Source organism: Mus musculus, chromosome 4 (genome assembly GCF_000001635.26).
Source record: "Mus musculus strain C57BL/6J chromosome 4, GRCm38.p6 C57BL/6J".
NCBI classification, from domain to species: Eukaryota; Metazoa; Chordata; class Mammalia; order Rodentia; family Muridae; genus Mus; species Mus musculus.
Window position 1 is genome coordinate 87,651,457 of NC_000070.6, and position 18,209 is coordinate 87,669,665.

The 18,209-nt window shown below is 42.1% G+C and overlaps 1 long non-coding RNA gene across 2 annotated transcripts in view; it reads right to left on the reverse strand.

Annotated features, from left to right (window-relative positions):
* Window positions 1-17,065, reverse strand: part of Gm34180 — a 70,709-nt gene extending 53,644 nt beyond the window's left edge. For both annotated transcript variants that reach the window (XR_390696.3, XR_003955230.1), the window contains exons 1-3: window positions 16,711-17,065; window positions 15,394-15,581; window positions 14,314-14,390 (exon numbers count right to left, since the gene is read on the reverse strand). This is a non-coding gene — a long non-coding RNA (predicted gene, 34180). The remainder of the gene's footprint in view (window positions 1-14,313; window positions 14,391-15,393; window positions 15,582-16,710) is intronic.
* Window positions 17,066-18,209: the final 1,144 nt, after the last annotated feature.

Genomic DNA, 18,209 nt, shown 5'->3' on the forward strand with positions numbered 1-18,209 from the left:
CTAATGGCTGCTCTGTCTTTGGAGAAGGTTTTGTTTTGCCCCAAACTTCATCTCTCATGGCTTTAATCCCAGTGCGTTTGTAATCTTCAGCCTCGCTGGGTACAGAGCAATAGAGGCTTTGGCCAGCTTTCCAGGGAGGTAAATAGATGTCACCGCCACCACAGATGGCCTCATCTCCCACTGCCAGATTTCCATCACCAACTGGTGTGGCTGAGAAGAGGGCAAAGAACTTTGGCTGAGCCTAAGCCTGTCCACCTCTGGAATAACTGAAACCAGGAGGGGATAGAGGTTAGAAAACAGACAGAAAAGGCCTGAATATTTGGGATGAAGAGGAAAAAGGGTGAGTGGAGTGGGAACCTGAGAAAGGGATCAACTGTAAAGGAGAAACAAGAATGGGAATGGAGCAGATTGAACTTCATCGGCTCCTGCCTGTGCCACACAGGACTCTGCCTCCTTTTCGTTTTAAATCAGGGTTATAATAAACTGGAAACAACGTCTCACTTTCTTCTTTGAGTTTTGGAAGAGGGAAAGGTAACATTTAACATAAGTTTGTAATTTTTAAAATATGTTCTTTCTCTCTCCTCTCCACCATTCTGGGTTTTTGTTTGTTTGTTTTGGGATTTTTTTGGGGGGGGGTTGTTTTGTTTTGTTTTGTTTTGTTGGTGTTTTATTTTGTTTTGTTTTGTTTCGTTTTTCTACTTCAAATACATAACAGTTAGGATAAAGGTTCATTTCAGCAGCTGACTGGAATGGGAAGGGGAGAGAGAGAAAGAGGGAGGGGAAGATGGAGAAGAGGAGGAGGAAAAGAGGAAGAGGAGGAGGGGGAGGGGAGGAGGAGGGGGAGAAGGGGGGAGGAGGAGGAAGAGAAGGAGGAGGAGGGAGAGGAGGAGGAAATTCATGATTCATCCTGTAATTTCCAAGAAGTTACCAGAATTTTCTTTTAGCCAACCGATTCCCGTGAATGGGGGGAGAGGTGGGGCAGTGCACACACATGTGCCATCCACAGCACTTCTCTAAGCCTGGGTGAGCAAAGGCCATCAGAGCTCCACAATCGCTTGCTCAGATATATGAGGCAGAAGTGTGACAAGCAGCGGTCATGGTCCAAATGATTATCACAGAACTGCTGTCCTGGTCAGGTTTTGTGCTAAACACACCAGAGAAAGAAAGTGAAGGCTGAAGGCTGCTTATTTGGCATTTCTTTGTAGTCAGGAGAGGGTGGGCTTTTCTTCCCTTGAGGTGGTGGTTGTTGTTAACTGAAATGGTGTGAAACCCCTTCTGTGCAGAAACTGGAGGTTCTGCTTTGAAGCCAGCGAGTCTTTGTTCTTTACCTAACTTGGTGCCATTTTCAACAGGAGCGTTTGTATAGAAGTCTAGTGAATACCCGCCACCCAGAATTCAGTGAGGCTGTTTGCCAGGTGGGAAAAGGCAGTAATGGCGCAGCCAGAGGGGACAGTTGTGAATTTCAAGCAGGAGAAATGGATGGGTGGTGTGCTGGGGCTGGTAGGGTTGCTGAACTATACATGTTTAAAATAAGACTCTATAAATGCCAGCTGGGCGGTGAGTGTTTGTGGTCTGTGATATCTGAATGCTTCAAAGAAAACTGATCTGGGACAAGGAAGAGGAGGGAAGAAAGACAAGGAATACATCTAGCTACATTGCCTAAAAAGAACAAAGGGTAGGTAGGTAATCGAATCGTGCAGCTGTGAGTACGCCCTTTGGTTCAGGGCATGGACAGGATGGGCTTGGTAGGGACAGGGAAGGCAACAGTATTCTACCCAAATGCATTCCAACTTCAGGTTTTTAAAAATTGCATTCAAAATTTCAATTTATAAAACTCTCAGATGTGCTAAAGGTTTTGGTGAACTGCAATAGATTTCCATTACATTCAATGAATAGTCTTAAAGTTGATAGTATTATTTATTGGAAAAATTGACTTTAATACCACTAAATATTCTTAAATAATAACCTACACGTTTTCCAGCTCTAGAAGCCAAATTCGGGACCTCAGATATGCTCTAGACGTGTTCAACCATTGAACTGCACTGCTTCTAGAATAATAGTTCCTATCCACACTGAAGACAAGAGAGGTGTCAGCCAAAAAGAGAAATAGGACAAAAGGTAGAGGTAAAAGAGAAAGAGGAAGAAAGCTGGAGAAAAGAGGAAGGGTAGTGGGGAGATGAGGAAGGAAGGAAAGGGGAAATGGGGGAAAGGCAGGGGCGAGGGTTAGCAAATCATTTTCCTTTAGGGGAAAAGTTGAACTCTCTAGAGTGCTTTGGAGTGTTGGTGATGGGATACAGTCCCCTCCCACTGAGCTTAGCTCTCCTATTACCTGTCTCCGTATTGTGATCCTTTCATTGTGATGGAATTAAATTAGGCAGTATAGTTCTTATGGCGGGGAAGTTGTCATCCAGAAAGGAATTGCTCCTAATTCAATTCTACTGTATATCAAAGCATTAGCATGTTGATTCAGCTACCCTGTTAATTAGCAAGTGAGCTCAGGCTTGTAACATAAGCCCATAGGACTTCCACTACAGAGCAGCCAGCCTATAAATCTCTCTTGCCCTGATAGTCCATGCCACTTCAATTAAAACCTCCTCTGCAGGTAGATAACACCATAGTGGGCTTTAACTGCCTGCTATATCTTAGGCCAGTGACAGGGTCACTTAAGGAGGTATTTGGCTTCATTCTGGAGCTAGCAACTACTGCTTCCACTCTAGACGAGGGCTCAGTGTCAGGTGACAATGTGCATATTGTCATGATCTGGAAAAAAAAACCATCCATCCAAGTTTGTGTTACTTTTGTATTGCTGTGACCAACCTGACAGAAATGACCTAAGGGAGGGATACTGGAATTGAGCTCCTGGTTTCAGAAGCTGTCACCAAAGTCTATCATGGGGAAAGACATTGCAGGCTATCAGATCAATTTTTGTCCCAGGAGACTGTGGTAGAGACTGGTGACACAGTGCTGGCTGTGAAGCAGACAGCTAGATGGGGGTTAGAGGGTGCAGCATTGAAAGGCCTGCTCCCAGAAGAAAACTTCTACTTTATCAGAGAGGTCTCACCCCACTCCCAAGCTTCTTAAAAGAACACTACTAGCTGAGAACCAAAATCTAAACATGAGCCCATGAGGAAGATATCTGAGATTCAAATCACAACACAATCCAAACTCTGGGGTATTCATCATACCTTCACTGACTGCCAAGATGGTTTATGGTAGTACACAAATTGACAGATTTATAATGTCACAAAGTAATATTTTTAAAATACTTATGCAAAGCGTATTTAGTGAAAATGGACAGAACCCCTTGCTGGTAAAAACAAAAACAAAAATCCCCTATTCATAAGCAAATTGGTGTTACTAATTTGCCCTTCTTGGCTGAGTTAAATCCATCAAAATATATTCGAAGATTCTGAGTTTAAAGATAAAGGAGTGAAACATTTAAAGCATAAGTGTAATGAGTTCCTAAAAGCTAAAAATTGCTTATATCTTTCAATAATGTGTATTATTACTTACATCTTTTAAACTAGAAATTAAGGAGCCCCTAAAGGCACTGTATAAGGAAAGCTATTAAATTTCATTAGCCAGAGAAACCTATAGAATACTAGAGACAATAAGGCTTTCTACAGTTAAATTGACGAATGCCCTGCTCTATACAAAAAGAACTCACAGAACTGCTCCTATCTAGCAGCATAATACCTTGTTGGAGTAAAGAACTGGATTGAAACATAAAAGCTGAGTTACTATGTATTCCTTGAAACAATTCATTTTCTTCATACATGAGAGAACCTACATATATGAGCATTTTGTTTATGATTGTCCAACAGCAACACCAACTAACCATTCCTGAGGATGGTCTTTCATGTGAACACTTGGCACACCTAGATGTGCTGAGATGCTCAAAGTATGGAATAATTAGGTCTCTTTGTCAACACTGGTGCTGATGCTGTGAATAGAATGGTGTGTTGAGCTGTTGACAAGTTAGCCTGGACTATGGTACCAGAACCGACTATGCCAGTAGGTAGCTTCTGTGTTCTTCAGAAACCTGCAATAAACTTAAACGTAGGAACACAGGAAAATATGTTCCAGTAATACCTTATGTTATTACAAAGTATATCTGTAGTAAACTTGGCCCTTCAGAACATACTTTTTAACTGGGTGGCAAAATGGGATGTGCATATAGAACTCTTCATCCAGATGGGATGGCATAGTTTTCTTCCATGTATACCTTAAAGAAAAGTACCTGTGCAGTTGGTCTGTACATTGTATAGCTCTTTTTGTTTATAAAATGTCATTTTTTATACTTGAAAAAAAGAGACTTACATGTTATCTATGGCTATTCAGATCTGGAAAAATGAATGAGATGAGCCTGTCACTCTAAAGAAACAATTGTTGGTATTTGTTGGTTGTGAAAGTTATATGTTCAAGCAAAATTTAGAATTATGGAAATTTACTATCATCCACCTGGCTACATCCTGTTTCTTCAGGAGTCTTCCTGTGAGCTTGGACATGGTATTATTGGCTTTCCTCGTGGATGGTGTCTTTATTTTATATCATTATGTTTCTACAATTGGATGTTTTATTATCAGAAATGCACCTGCAGTTTCTCTGTAAGCCAGTATTTTTCACATGGCCAATATCTGGTATTAGCAAAGATGCTTGGTTAAAATATTCACCCAAAGTATAAATAAGACAGACCAACTGTGACTGGATTAAAAGAAAAAAACCTGGTTGTTTTCAGATCCCATATTACGGCTAACTTTAAAAACTACCAGTTGACAACTCAGAGGACAGTGTAACAATAAGCTAACCCCTGCTTCCAGCATCATAACTGGAAACCAGAATCACTCCATGTATTTCAACCAAAGCAGCATATTGCAGCTGACTGAGTGTAGAAGCAGATATCCTGAGAATCTAACATCTCTGGAGTCTGACAAAGAGTCTCAAAGGCTTATAAAACAATAATGATCACCTCATTAAATTTTATTAGAAATATTAACTATATAGTATTTTTGTTAACATTAATTAGGTTATGATTTTCTGCTAGTAAATCTTCCTCATTTCCTCTTATACTGTATAGTATGATAAATATTGATATATATTAGCCTCATTAAAATAGTTGAATATATTCAACAATATTCAGGAGAATAAAGAAGTCGTAAGGTCAACATATTTGAGAATTGCTGACTTACTCTGTGATGCTTACCCTTATGTTTTCTCCCCTGTTCATCTGTCTGCCCCTCATTCTACTGACCTCTTCGAAAATAAACACTGTGTGAACCTAATTATACTCAGTTCCTAGTACTTAGTGGGGGAGTAAATAGACATTCTTCAAAGGAATGAATGAAATATTCTGCAACAGAAGCCTCAGTCTCACTAGCCAAGTAAAACTCCAGCAGTAGACCAGTATCTATTCTATGGGGAAAAAAACAAAAACAAAATCAAAATTCCAGTAATAACAATGACCAGAGATTATGGAGAACGCCACAAAAACCACAGTTTCTTCGATGCCCTCTGAGATCAGTTATGATTGGCCTTCTAGAGTCTTGCTGTCATGTTCCCGGCCTCACACTTCAGGATTCAGCAGCATCCACCTTCTACTGAGACACTCTGTCATCCTCCTCAGGTCCCAGAATCCATTCCTAGGCTCACCAAATCTTTACAGTTCCAGTTCTGAAGTGTCCAGCTGCAGACATGGCTGAGGATTTCTACTGCCGTGCTACAGCTGTACTCTATATGTATTTTATATACTGAATTTGCAACATTGTAACTATTGTCTTGTGTGTCTTTATTGTGATAGTGTCAGCTAACAAAGTTGTATATCCTCAAAACTATCTATATAGAATCAACCCAAGTAGAAGATACACCAATACATTTAAAATGATACTATAACAACAACAAAAAGAAAGCTTGCTTTCAGGTTCCACGATGCAGCTAACTTTTAGTCATGAATGGGTGCTTTAAATGTTAGCTAGATGGAACTGTAATGTTTTCTTCTATACTATTAAAGAGCAGCTATAAATCACGCAAAGCCCATTCAGTTTTATTTGCTTTAAACATTTCTGTCTGTCAGCCATGATAGGAAGTATTGGGGATTTCAAGTATTTATATCTGTGAGCTTATTCCCCCCACATCCCAAAAAGGGACAGAGAGAACATGAGAGCTATAATTGGGAAAATATATACGTGCAAGTTCCTAGAAAGTCCAGGATGAATACACTCCTCTAGAAAATGTTGAAAATACATTCCACAGAGCAAGACACTTGTCAGGTCGCTAATGGACATATGAACCCTTTAAGACTTGGAAGGAGACAAGCATTACACAAATAAGTTTCCAATTACAAATGGCGAGCAGAGTCAGGAAGGGGAACCGGTGATAAGATATCATTATCATGGGTACTTTAGATTGGGGACTGAGAAAGGCTAGGCAAAGGTGTTTCTGAGATCGTGGCTTCCAGCTGCAGGAGAGCTGTGACCAGGCAGAGGTAGAAAGGTCAAGGTGAAAGCAGTATTTATCTGGCTTGGAAAGTGAGGTGGAGAGCTTGGGGGCAGGGGCGGGCAAGGAGAGAGTAGGTAGGAGCAGAGCTTGGATAACACAGCACAGATGCTTGAAGAAACCCAGAGCTAAGCTCAGTCCTCATTTTCTACCTCTGATATGCAGACCCATGATTCTGGGTGGTCTGTATTCATCTCACATAAGCCCCAGAAAGATAAATGGAGCCTGTTTCCTCAAGTAACTACTGCTAAGAGAAAAGTTTTCTTCAAATGTATTTCTCCATCAGCACTTTCCCCATAGGGCACCTAAAACTTGATTTATCATAACTGTTCGCCCAGCATCCACATAGAGTAATACAAATGTGGCATATTTAAATGCACTCCTCAGAAAAAAAATTGCTGGCAGTGATCACAAACCATAAATAAAGGAAAAAACAGCCCAACTATGGCTGGTTGCAAACTGAGTGGAAAGAGTCCCTGACTCCTGCCTAGAAGCCAAAACATAACTCCAGGGAGTCACAATCCTGTTGCCAGAATACTGTGCTTCAGCTTGGAGCAACTCATGCTCCATTGAGACTGGCCCCTCCACGCCAAGGGGGCTACCAAGCTCCCCCGACTTCCTCCTGGGGGTTTAGAATGGGTCAAGGAAATGGAAGCTTTCCAGCCACAGTCTAAGTACTGTTAAGTATTTAGTTCTAATTCAGATTCAAACACCAGCTCAGCTTTCATCGCTGTGGGAGTTCGACCCAATCATTTAGCCTGTCACTCACATCCTCTATTATGCAACAGAGACATGAGTAACATTGTACAATAAAGTGTCAAAAATGCTGCATGAGCCGATAGCAAAGTATCACCTGTTCAGCAAAGTAAGTAAGCATAACCTGTTAATATAGAATGCCCACAGGGAATTAGTCAGCCAGGAGTGTTTCAAAGCCTTGGTGACTGAGCCTCAGAAGCAGATAAGCTGGCTATTTTACCACCATCTATAAACAATTGCTTGACATCTTAAGGATAGTTTTAATAACAAATCCCCTGATTTTATTCTTCATGCAGATAACACTTATTTTTATGAAAGCCTAGCCAAGTAAGTCGGGGGAGGGGGGAGCTTTCTCCCCTTTCCTTATTGCACATAGTAATACCTACCGCCTATGAAAACAGAAATTCTTCTCTGTTTTACTCTAACCAGATCTAAAAACCTCTCTTCCTGGGATCTACCGTTTCCTTTACTCCGGGGGAGAGTCACTGGAATTTTGAGTAACACAGTGCTCATTCGCGTCATTTATTAACCCCCTCCAACTGGAGACTCTGGTAACCCAATCAGATCTGAGAGGGGTCATGGCCCTCATTTGACATCCCACCACACCTCAAAGCCAAATGCCAGCCATTTTCATGCTGGGACTGGCAGAACATGAAGGGATCACTAACTCTGATATTTTCCCAAGCGTGAGCCTTTCAAAGCCAAAAGCTTCCCTTAGAGCAGAACAACTTTTCCCTAACCTGCCATGGAACCAGGATCCAGAAAAACTTCATTCTGGAAAAACAACAACAACAACAAAAACAAAACAAAACAAAACAAAACCAAAAACAACAACAACAACAAAAAAATACATCAAGATTACCCTTGGGAAGAAACAAGGAAGGCTGTCAAAGCATACATTTGGTTAAAGCATGCTAGAGATATGAATTTACTACAGTGATGCTTCCCCTGATCTTTACATGGGCTCCCTTCCAGACTATCTCAACCCTGCAAGAAAACTGCTCAAATCCTTGCAACAGGTTAAAATGTGCAGTCAAGTCTGTGGACAGTTCGTTGTCAGGGTTTCTAGGAAGTACTATTTCTTCCTGAATTCTAAAAACTCAGTGCTCTGAGATTAGAATTCATACAGGATGAACAAACCCATCATCACAGTATCAAAAGGCTGAGGACACCTGTGGCTGCTTTGGGTGGCATTTTGGTTTGTTGTTTTCATTACTGTTGTTTGTTTGGTTTGGTTTTCTGAAGCAGGATCTCTCTATGTAGCCCTGGCTGTCTGAGAACATGCTCTGTAGACCAGGCTGGCCTCAAATTCACAGAAACCTGCCTGCCTCTGCCTCTGCCTCTCTGCCTCTCTGCCTCTCTGCCTCTCTGCCTCTCTGCCTCTCTGCCTCTCTGCCTCTCTGCCTCTCTGCCTCTCTGCCTCTCTGCCTCTCTGCCTCTCTGCCTCTCTGCCTCTCTGCCTCTCTGCGCCTCTGCCTCTCTGCGCCTCTGCCTCTGCCTCTGCCTCTGCCTCTGCCTCTGCCTCTGCCTCTGCCTCTGCCTCTGCCTCTGCCTCTGCCTCTGCCTCTGCCTCTGCCTCTGCCTCTGCCTCTGCCTCTGCCTCTGCCTCTGCCTCTGCCTCTGCCTCTGCCTCTGCCTCTGCCTCTCAGATTCTGAAATTACAGGCATGTGCCACCACACCTGGCTTAAGGGTGCAGTTTTAATACCACCTGCACCTGGCAGAGTGACAGAGAGACCCATGGCCTCCCATAGAGAGAACTGATAACAGCACTTGCAGAATATAAAGTAAGGTCTGGCAGCCAGAAAGTAATTTATAATACCAACCAAATGGTTCAAACAAACAAAACCCACCAGGAAAGCAGGGACAGAAAAGAAACATTTGGCTAACTGGCATTTAAGGAAGAGAAGAAAAGATGGACAAATGCATTATGCAGGTTCTTCTGCACATGGCAGACACAGAGATGGCTTATAGGGAATAGGAGAGGGCAAGAAGCCAGTCCACATTGCAGTGTGGGAGTCCTCAGCTCCAGCAAGAGATGTAAACTAGTCCATCAAGTCAAGACTGTCCTGGCTCTCATGGAAATTTAGTTTTTATATGAGAAGCCTACCTTTGGCACTACAGAAAATGCACATCTTTCTATTAAATACACATCATATTCTAAGAAGGCCTTCAAAAACAGCCACCAGGAAAGATATGCAAAGTTTTATTATTACAATATCTCTCTCTCTCTCTCTCTCCCTCTCTCTCTCTCTCTCTCTCTCTCTCTCTCTCTCTCTCTCTCTCTCTTTCTGTGTGTGTTGGGGGGGGGGGTTCGGCGCACACTTGTGCATCGTGGTGCATATGTGGAAGTCAGAGATGGACTTTTGAGATTCATGTTTTTCCTTCTGTCACATTAGTCCTGAGGATCAAACTCAGGTAATTCAGCTTGGTGGCAGATGTCTCCACTCACTGGACTACCCTGCCAGGTGCAATTTTCTCTAACATGCAAAGTTTTAACAGGCATTTTCTATTTAAATTGACACTGAGGTTAAGGTGTGTATGGGGTTTTCTGTCTTTTTTTTTTTTTTAATTAAGAACTTTGCTGCATAGGTCATAAATGAAATCAGGGAGTGTTTGCACTTGTGGCTTACTAATTTCACCCAGTATAATGTCTTTAAATTTTATCTCTATTGTCATAAATAGCAAGATTTCTGACTTCTTCAAATCTGAATAGTATCCCATTGCATACACACACTAGAATATTTTTATCTTAGATGGAATACATCCATCTAAGAATATATAGGTTGTTTCCATATTTTAGACATTAGAAATAATGCTATACTGAACACAACCTAATATATAAGGTCAAAGTGTTGGTTGAGGCACTGAGGAACAGCTATTAAAAAAGGGGGCTTACCAGTCAAGAGGCATAAAGTTTCAGTCAAGGGAAACCAGTCAACTCTAGAGAACTGGTATACCACATGGTAGCTATAGTCCACAATAATATGCTGAGAGTAGACCTCATGATAAGTCATCTATTTGTTATTTCTCTTCCATGATAAATTCTAAGTATAACAAAAAAAAACAGAGCTGTGTCTACCATATTGGCTTATCCCTAGCACATAAATTCCCATAAAGGATGTCACACAAGTGTGACATTCAAAAAAGTTTGGTGAAGGAATGAGAATACTGGGATCTACCATAGCAAAATAGGGCAAAAGGAAATTGCAGTCCAGTCTCACGTATATAGAAATATGCAAAAATTATATCCAGAATGTTTAGCTGGTCTACCACACTGGAATGGTTATCCTTCTCAATTAATTCAGATGCTATAACAAAATACTGTTGACTAGATGATATGGGTTTGTTTCTCATCGATCCAGACAATAAGAAGACCAAAATAAGGAGGATGGCAGGTTCTATGTCTAATAAAGACCTCATGCATAGACATTTCTTGCTGTGTTTCACATGGTAGAAGAAGACAGAGAGTCTCCAGGGCTAAGGGCTAAGGGCTAAGGATACTATTAGTAATGAAAGCTAGGTCCTCTTAACGGGTTACCTCCTGAAGGCTGCCCCACAAATGTCATTTACTTAGAGGTTAGGGTTTTAACATATACATTCTGTCAGGGGCATAAATATTCAGACCATACCACCAAGAACCCCCACATTATTGATAACTGTGTTAGTTTTGTCAACTAGACCTAATATAGGATCACCCAGGAAGAGAGTCTAAGTAAGGGATGGCAAGCCTGAGGGCATGCCTGTGCAGAAATGTCTTTATTACATTAATTGATGGAGGGAGACCTAGCCTGCTGGGAACTGCACTACTGCCTGGATCCAGGTTCTGACCTCTACACAGGGAGAGAAAATGACTTGAGCCATGGGTATGCGTGCACTCATTTCTCTCTGATCTTGATTGTGAACGTGATGTGACCGGCTGTTTTAAGTTCCTGGCCCCTGACTGCCCTTCTTTGATAGGCTCTAACCTGAAGTTACGAGCTAAGTTGCTTTTCATCAGGCAGTTTCATCACATCAACAGAAATGAAAGAAGGGCATGTTATAAAAGTAACAGGGAGCCCAAGGATTTTAGTAGGAAAGTCATGTAGCCATAGTGAACAAATCTACCCCTTGATATGTCATGTGCATAGGTAAACTCTCTTCCAACTTCTGGAACTGTCACTCACCCAGGGCTTCTGAAACACACTTACCCAAGTTACCTCCTTATCAGGCCACGTCTCCTTGCTTCTTGTACTGTTCCCATCAGTGAGGTGATGGCTTCAGCCGTCACCCTTGTGGCATGAGGCTATTGCCTTTGTCTGCCAGCACCTACTTGGCCCCTTCTCTGGTAACAGACCCACCTCTGATATAGAGAGACAGAGCAGAGACTAAGCCCACTTCCAGTACCTCACCCTCCTCCTGTCCCAGGCACAGTTCTTGGTCACTGAGTCACTAGCACTAATCTAAACTGCATGGGTCTGTCCCATAGACAGAAAGCAGGCAGAATTTTCACACTGGTTCCTGGGCCTGAGAGCCTATTGTTTGGCTGTTAATTCAAGTCTTTGATAACCTGACAAGTCCTTTTGTTGTTGTTATTCAAGTTAACCTGAGTCCCCTCCTAGTATAGAAAGTAGGATGACAAAGCCTCAATTTATGGATCTAATTGTTTTTCATGATAGATCACAAAGATATTTGAACAAAGCAAGAAAGTTTTGTTTCCCTTTTTCATTTTCCATTGCAACGTTAGTTCACCACATCAATAGTGCCCTGGGCAGTCAGACTAATGCAAAATGTGTTCTCTAAATAATGCATCATGTTGGATCTGGTTTGCCTCAGGAAAACATGTGCTGTAAGAGAAATGCTGGCCCAGGAAGAATGGGATGACCTGTCAGAAGCTGAACTTGATTTTAGTTTCTCTTTTGTCTCTTCTTCCAAATAGGAGCTGGAGGACACACTTGGTCTTCCTTGGGAAATAAATTTTGTCTAAGCCAAGAACCGGTTGAGAGGAGCCAGAAAATAGGCACATAACATTTGTGTGTTATATGCACCCAAGCCTCCAACAGGTAATAAAACGCTATCGTCTCTAGTGGAGAGGGAAGAACTATCAGATGTTTCTGTTCAAAAAACTGTCAAGAAGGAGTTTGCCAGTGTTTTTCAGGAGTTTATAAAAGACAATTTGGTGGAAGCTCCCAGTTCTGACCTTCTTTTGTTCTCTCTCCTTGGACAGCAATGGCAACCAGGCTTCATCCCTGACATGTGAAATGGACAGCCATCAATCTGCTCTTTCAGGACCACGGAACACAAAGCTATCGGACATTTTAAACAAAGGTTTCTCAAAGGATTCTTGGAAGCCTTGTGTGTTCCATTTGCCTCCCTAATGCTTCCGGGAAGGTAAACAAATGCTCTTGCATCTTAGCTGAGAATACTAATTAATAATTGCAATTGGTTGTTTCAAACTTTTCCCCAAGTAGGAATGAAGAAAAAAATAATTAAGCCCATCTTAAGCTTGTGGGTCTTTGGGTATATAAAAAGAAATTTAGAGACAATTATGCTAAGACTCTTTAAAGCTATTTAAGACTAAAGGAAATAAGTCTGGCATGGTGGTGCAGACCTGTAATCTCAACAACACTCAGGAGACTGAGGCAGGAGAACTGCTGTAAGTTTTAGGACAGCCTGAGATGCATGTGACCCTCCCCCTCCCCCCTCGCCAAGACAGGAGGAGGAAGGTAAGGAGGAAAATATGTGCATGCAGATGTTGACCAGTAGTCAAGAAGATTACCACAAGAACACAACCCAAACGCCATTGGTAACAAAATGCACAAACCAAATATGGTATCGTGCCACAGAGTGTTCAGCAGAGTGGATAAAAAGAACCTGTAACCTACATGCAATGCATTCTAAACCTGTACATTTAAGGAAGAGTCAAATAAGCCAGGCAAAGATATTGCTGATGATTATTCTAATTATACAAAGTTCACAGTGAGACACCTGTTATATACTGTTAGGAGTCAGCTGAGTGGCTACCCATGCAAGAATGAGTGGTGACTTTCTAGAAAGAGATGGCAACAAAAGGGTGCTACTTCTGCAATCCAGTGACATTTAGTGCCCCGAGTAGGCTAAGTGGACTGTGCCTACTTTGTTGGCTTATTGAATTAGAAGCTTATTACATGTTCTCTCCTCTGTAGATTTGCAACATTTTGTATGCAATTATTTTAGCTAATCAGTATTTAGAGAGAAAAATGGAGATGATGGTAGAGGCTGAGGTCTTATAGATACTCTCAGGTCATGATGGTTGAACAGTCTTAGTGCTGATATAGCCCTATTCTGACCTGAGGACTTTTTTAACTGTTAGTCTCAAGACCCAGTCGCCCTGAACTGAGAGAACTCAGAATCCCCCCTCTTCTTCCTTTCCAGGGCATCCATCAGCTCTGTTCTTCCCATCGAGAGGAATCATCAGACATAGCCAGGAAGGATTGAGTGGAAGTTTTAGATCTGAGCACTTACAGAAGTACAATAGACTCAGCCCAGCTACGGCTTCTAAACCCTTCACAGTCAGTTTTGGCTGCTGCACAAACCTTCGAGAACCCATTTTTCATAGCAGCACTGCCCAGGTCTCCCACCATATTACTGCCTTCCAGACTGTTCTCACTTGGAGAATATCTGTTTCCGATTATTGTTCCCCAGATGTTTTGGCTTGGCTTTCTCTAATCTGAAGCACGTCTGGCCGTTTCCTGCCTATGTGCCTGATCTCTGTTTGCTCTTGTATTGCTTTTCTGTCTTCGCTGGAACTTTCAGCACCTTCCACTTTTGTATCCCCCAAGCACTTTGTTAAATCAATTATATCCCTTTCCCAAGAATCTCAAAGAAAACAGGCATTAGACATAAGAAACCCCAAATTTATTCCTATGTTGCATCAGGCAACCTGTTTGCCTTCTTTTCTCTGCACATGATCTGGAGAGTGGAGTGAAGGGAGGTTTGCAGTGTTGAGCCTTAAGCTCAAAAGACATGCCAGATGAGTTTAATTCTAAACCATAAGAAGATAAGCCACCAGCATTAGAATCTAGATCTAGGGGCAAAATGGCACATACCTGCAATCTCAGCTGTTTGGACAGCAGCACGAGGATCATGAGGGCTGCCTAGCCCCAGCTGAATAGCAAATGATCATCTATGGGGGAAAAGGACAAACAAGCAAATAAACAACAACTGCAGCAGCAACAACAACAACAACCCCAGACCTTCAAATCTACCCATTCACCTGATGCTTGGGTTTTCATATCTAAATATCCCTGGGTTCTGTCTCACATATTTGTTCAACTAGCAATAGTATCTTTTAGCTTTGACCCCTGATTTTCAAAGAAAAGAATCCTTCAGTGTCCCTGGCCAATAATTAGACTTCATTATTCTAATCTACTTTCCCCCAGACTTCTAACACCTCCCCATTATTATGATGGCTATCATTAGATACATCTTGACCCTACCACAACCAACCCCCCACATACACTTGTACTCTTACTGAAGGTACTGAAAACTGCCCTCAGAAAAGCCTATCCTCAGAGTGGGGGTTTTATACTTGGGTTTCACGGGTTTGTAGAAAAGTAGTTATAATAGGGGTGGCTATCGTATAATTGTCTCCTGGAATTTGCTAGCACTGGTGCAGAATGTTTTAAAGTAACATACTCAAGCTCATATAGGATCAGGTCCATAAGCAGGACGTGGCATGGTTTGCTTTTTAGGGTTGTGATAGAACACTCTGACCAAAGGTTCCTTGGGAAAGGAAGAGGTATATTTGCCCTGCACACACTGAGCACAGTCCAGCATCAGGAAAAGCTAAGGAGCTCTGGACAAGAACTGAAAGAGGCCGTGGAGGAACATCAAATTAAAGCATGCTTTCATGGCCCAGTGCATTTTCTTATACAATCCTGTGCATGACCACCATCTACAACAGCCTGAGCCCTCCTACACCAACCATTAGGAAAAGCCAAGGTCTTGCCCACTATCTAATGAAGCATTGTCTTAGTTGAGGTCTCCTTTTTCCCAGATGACTCTAGCTCTAACAAAGAAACAGAAAACTTAGCAGCACAAGTCGTGGGTTTCTCCAGGCCCAGCTGTGGTAGCCTTCTATATAGCCAAACTTAGCATCTCACTCAACACACATATTCCTCTCTCACCATTTCTGTAGGTCAGAAGTCCAGGCACAGCCTTCTTGGATTGTCCACCTATGTGTCTCATAGGTTGGTGTCCGGTGTCAGCCAGAGCTTCAGGCTCGGGAAACTCAGAATGATTTGGATCTCAAGGAAAGCAGCTGGGCCGAGGAGCCGGCTGTCCTGGTGCTGACATGCTAATGGCTTGACTCGCTCTAAGAAAATGAGAAAGTTAGGGAGTCCCTAAAAAGCAAATGTAGTGAAAATTATTACTCTGTCATTGTATAGGGATATGGTGGAGCCACAGAGAAGGAAATTCAAGCCCCTATCTTTTAATTGCTCATTGAAGTTGGGGAGCCATCTGTTGCATTTCTGTTAACAAATGGCTTCAGAGAGACACATTGCTAACACGTGTAGAGGAAAGCATTTAAAAGGCTGTATACATCAGTAGTAAATAAAGTAAGGGCAAGCTCCTACAGTGGCAGGTAGATGCTCTGCTGGTTGCATGGGTTTTCATTTAGGTATGAGGTACAGTGGAAGCCTCAAGAGAAGGGATCCTATGCCAGTGTTGGAGGTGGACACTGGTTTTTAGGAGGACCCAGAGTGAGTCCTTTGGAGTGAACACCTAGGGCAGTGGGAAGCACTGCTTTCTTCTTCCCACTCCTTTGGCATCACTTCTCTGAAACTAGGCCAATCGTGGAGATTTTAATAAAATTTCCTAAGTTAAATGGACTCCGGCATTCCAGCCAGTATGTCAGATGTGCCAAGCTCTCCCTAACTGGCAGGTTGTGCTGACATTAAGCAATTCTTAATAGTGCTTTCATTTGGTAGATTACTGAACTTTAGGTAAATCAACAGCGACTCTTCATCAAGATCAATGACCCTTGGCACAGGATAATTGCCAAGAACACTTGTATTTCCTGTTCATGCGTCAGTGTAGTCCTTGGATGCTGGCACATTTGGCAACACGTATGATGGAATATTGACTTAAAATTAAGAGCCTTGCTCCTGGCTCCAGCTGTGCCAAGGCCAGCTGATATTTGGCTGCATTATTTCTCTCCACTTCAGCTGCTAATTTAGATTCATATAATAAAGAGTGATTAAGAAATGCTTTGTGGATCTGGCACTATACTAGAGTCTGGCAGGGTGGGACCGGGAAACAGTTCAGAAATATGGCTCAGGTCCCATTTTCAGACTAACAGACAGGATTGAATATATCAAATATTTTCTGAAAAAGGTGTATACAATATGCTATATAAATGCAAGTTATTCTTCTTTATTGTAGGGATCATCCTAAATCCTATAGTTAAAAATAATTTTCTTTTCTCACAACATGATACTTACATGTATTTCTCCCCGAATCCCCATTCCAAGGAGACACATGGCCAACGGCAGCATCCAGTAACATCATCATCACTTTGAGGAAATGGAAGCTGATCTTTCAGTCTTTGTCTTTTTACTTCCAGGACTGCCTTCCCTTGAACACGCTGGGTGGGAAAAGTAATCCCTTTGTTTCACCACCACCTTTGATGCACCCCCATGCTGACTCCAAACAGATCATGTTCACTGCAACCAAGTTTCCCTCATCTTCTCACATATTCAATCAGAGCTCCATCTGGATAAGCAGAGCCCAGATGGCCTCCCCATTTCCTGGAGCATAAAGCTCCTCCGTATATAAAATAGAAATCTCTTTGATGATCCATGTATTTGTCAGGATTTGTTGCACAACACATGTCCCAGGAAAGTCTCCTGTGATTTCCAGCACCTCCAGCAGAAGCTGGGAACAAAACAGTTGGCTGTTTGTTTGTTTAGCTTCCGATTGGGTGGCTGGTTGCTCCTTCCTACTTCCTCTTATTCTGTGTATCTCACTTTCTCCTCATTTACGATGCAGCCACCAGACCCTGGTTTTCAACATCAGATATAGTGAGGATCTGGGAGCTTCTGAGACTTTAAAATACTGGCACATTTTTTAAAAGCTATGTCAGGTTCTTTTTCTCATTGTGTATTTGAGTTTCTCAATTTTTTTTTGTCTACCTAAACAGAGACTGTCTAATCAGAACAATTCTCAACTCAAAAGGAAATGTTCAAGACTCAAGTCTACAAGTTCATTCTTCCTTCAAATATATGTATTCATTTAACATACGTGAGTTCTCATTATGAGCAGCAACAATCTAGGTGCTGAGCACGCAAAGTTAAGAAAGCCAACACAAATCTTGACTCTTCTAAACAAATCTTTATCTTATCATTAGTACTTATAAACTGATGAGAAGAGGATGAATAGAATCACAATCAGATAAAAAGTCTTACAGATGAGGTCATGCTAGTAGTTATGGTGAGTACCTGGGGGGGGGGGGTGGGAAAGGGGGGCGGGGGGCGGGGACCAGAAAAGACAGAGATGGTAGGGAGCTGTGAGTCAGGGAGTTGGGTACAAAACTTCAGATGTTAATAATTGACTCCCAGGGAGAGGCAAGAAGCAAAAAGATCATCTTGGTGTCATGAGGACAGTCAGGCTGGGGGAAGCTGTTATTGTCTGAGTCTGTTTTCATTGAAACAATGGGATTCCTGATGGATTGAGTTTGAGAGGAAAAATTCAAAAGACTACAGCAGAGGCTAATTTGCAGTAGGCAATAGCAATGGAAGGGTAAAGAAAGAGGAACTTTGAAACATTTGAAGAGAGAGAGAGAAAAATGCATGAAGCAGTAATTTAGGAAGGAACAGAATGAAGGAAAAAGGAAGATTTGAAACCACACTAAATGTTCTCTCATAGTGAAAAGAAGTATATAAACCCTTAGTGTGAGACCACACCCTCAAGTCTTGAAAGTGACACAGAAGCCTGAAGCCAC